The sequence below is a fragment of the Crassostrea angulata genome, chromosome 6, assembly GCF_025612915.1.
Source record: "Crassostrea angulata isolate pt1a10 chromosome 6, ASM2561291v2, whole genome shotgun sequence".
Classification (NCBI taxonomy): Eukaryota; Metazoa; Mollusca; class Bivalvia; order Ostreida; family Ostreidae; genus Magallana; species Magallana angulata.
Window position 1 is genome coordinate 45,342,947 of NC_069116.1, and position 2,914 is coordinate 45,345,860.

Sequence of the window (2,914 nt, forward strand, 5' to 3'; positions counted from 1 at the left end):
CGAATGGCTTTAAGATAGATTTGATCACGCACCGACCGAACTTATACATGTACATCACCTTATTATATTTAAAGAATGATTCCTTATTACTTATATCTATATAGTTTTCAGCAATTGTACGGTTAAATATTTGAATATAAATAAGCAAACCCCGTTTGCGCCCCAATTATACGTCATTTGAATTTATTAGGACTGTATAGTTCACATGTACAATATCTATACGTAGTGTTACCACTGGCAAAGGCACTGAAAATGTAAATATATTGATTTGACAACCTGCTTATTCTCGGAAACCAACTACAAGTCTTGACTGCTGGTCACCTCCTAGAAATTTTCTCGTTCTCATGAATGATGCATGTTCTATTCGATATGGCTCCGCTTTACTTTCGTGTAAAAACTCCAATCAAAGCAGCGACATACTTGTACTTTCATAAAATGATCATTCATTGCATTCAAACCGTCCAATAATAAATTAAAGAGTATTGATTTTCTCATTTTGTTTATAAACTAATAAAAATTTATTGAGTTAAGCCCATGATACATTGCAGTTCAGACAATGCCACTAAATAACATAAGGTAACTCATTTTCGCCAAAGAAATATATCTTTGCCTGTTAAAACTGGGTTCCCAAAAAAAAAAATTATTGTCAAAGGATCTTTTCTTCTATGTTCTGATTCCTAACTTTTTTGTGGTCGGTAATTTTCATTCGATATTGTTAGCCTAGAACTTGTATTGGCTTTCCATAAATAATTAAGCACTGGATACATAACGAACTGATATGGGTGGGTGCTTTACAAAGTTAATACTTCGTTTATCGCAACCTTCAAACCACAAAACATGAGAGTGGATAACGTTCATACAATTACTGCGAGAATTGAAGTCAAAGACAATTTAAAGGGACTTGGACACGATTTGAGCTTAAAATTTTCAAAATTTATTTTTTCGATTTTTATGTCTAGAATTGTTAATATAGATGCTTTGACAAAATTTGAAAGTCAAGTATCGAGTTACAAGCGAGTTACTGAGGTTAGAATTCCTTGTTTTGTAAACAAAGCTCGAGTCCTGTTAATGTTTACATATTTGTTGTATTGGTATAAGTTTCAATCTAATGTTGATATTTGTTGTTGATGAAATTATTTATGAACCCATTGAATCAGTTTTATCTTGTTTCCACCTGTAAAGGGGCATGATCACGATTTTGGTCAAATTTTATTTTTCTGTTTTTATTATTTGCAATGCTTTATGAATGCATTTCTAATGATCAAATGAAATTTGGGTGCCAGTCCTTGAGTTTTAAGCAAGATACAGGGCTTACAATTCTTCGTCATGTAAACAAGGCTCGTGCCATGTTTTTGTTTACATAGGTTCAATATACCAGTAAAAAATCTTTTTAAAGCTGGTTTGTCTATCTTATTATTCATTTTAAGAATAAATATACGGTTCCTAACGATTAACACATTCATTTTATGTCTAAATCTGGAATTTTCACTTCAACATTCAAAACGCTTTGTTTACATAGCGAAGAATTGTAAGCTATGTAACTCGTTTATGACTCATCAAATGACATTCAAATTTTGGTTGCCTATTAAAAATGCCTTACTGGAGCATTGTAAACATTAAAATCGAAAAAATAATTTTTGACCAAAATTGTGACCATGCCCCTTTAAAGTTTATATGATAAATGATAAATTTTGAAAGTAATAAAGACAATCCCAGTGAGTATATGATCGATTATCAAAAGTTTGGTTTCTTCAATATTCGTTGAAAACCAATTTTCGCGGATGTAGTTTTTAATTAAATTCATGAAATTAAATGTTCATTTCAATAAGACAAGTTCTATGATCAAGTTGTATTGATAACGTAATTGTCCGCAAATTTATAAATTCTTGAAACAGTACAGTCAATTAACTTTGGACAGCAATCTTCATCCGAATTTTAAAGAGGGTTAAAGAACAATCTGTAGTGACCCCCCCCCCCCCCCTCCTTTCGCTACCTTTGCAACTAAAGTCAACATTGACTCTTTGGTTTTCAACATCGATACCCATGAAAATTGTTATCTAGTTTCGACACGAGTCAATCAATTACCCTTAGAGAAATTAAAATTAAGCATGGAAGTTGTTAGAGAAGTTTCCTTGAATCAATAATTTACCTGCAAGTATCAGTGCAGTGCATGAGGCATGACACGTTTATTTTGTACAGGTAAACATGCAAACCGGTTCTCAAGGAAAATCGATTTCTTTCAAACCGAAATAAATTAAAAAACTCTTATTTTTTTATTTAAATTTTTAAATTCTAAACTACTTTACAGTTTTAACTGCGAATAGTGCAAAGTAAAGGTTGAGTAAATGGCACAGGTTTTAAAATTATATCCTTGGCGGGTTGCACTTGGTAAACCATGTACTGTAAATATGTCTGCGTCTGCTTTAATCTGAGGACAACAGATGCACGGCATTTTATGTTGATTTATATGTATAGAGAAAAATCAGTCACTGTCATTACATAATCTCCACACATGACCGATAAGTCCCATTTACTAGTTTACATATGAGGCATAAATCAAACATTCTAAAATTGTCAAAAGAGATCTTTTAAAATCAGAGAAAATTAAGACACTTCATACTAAGTGTCTGAATAAACATTATTCTCAGGAGCTTATTATTTATACTTGATTATAACAGGAACTTACAGGTACATTGTATCTCTTAGCTTGTTCTCATTTTCTCAACCTGGAATATTAAAAATTGTCAACCTTACTACACATTTCTCTCTCTCCATTTTTTTGTGGGCAGTTTCTTTATAATGTATTTATCATTATCATTATGTATGATGTTTATATCTACATCTGCAATATTCATTTGAGGAATATATGAATACGACATTTTCTTTTTTTCTGCTGAAAGACTTTCAACACAAA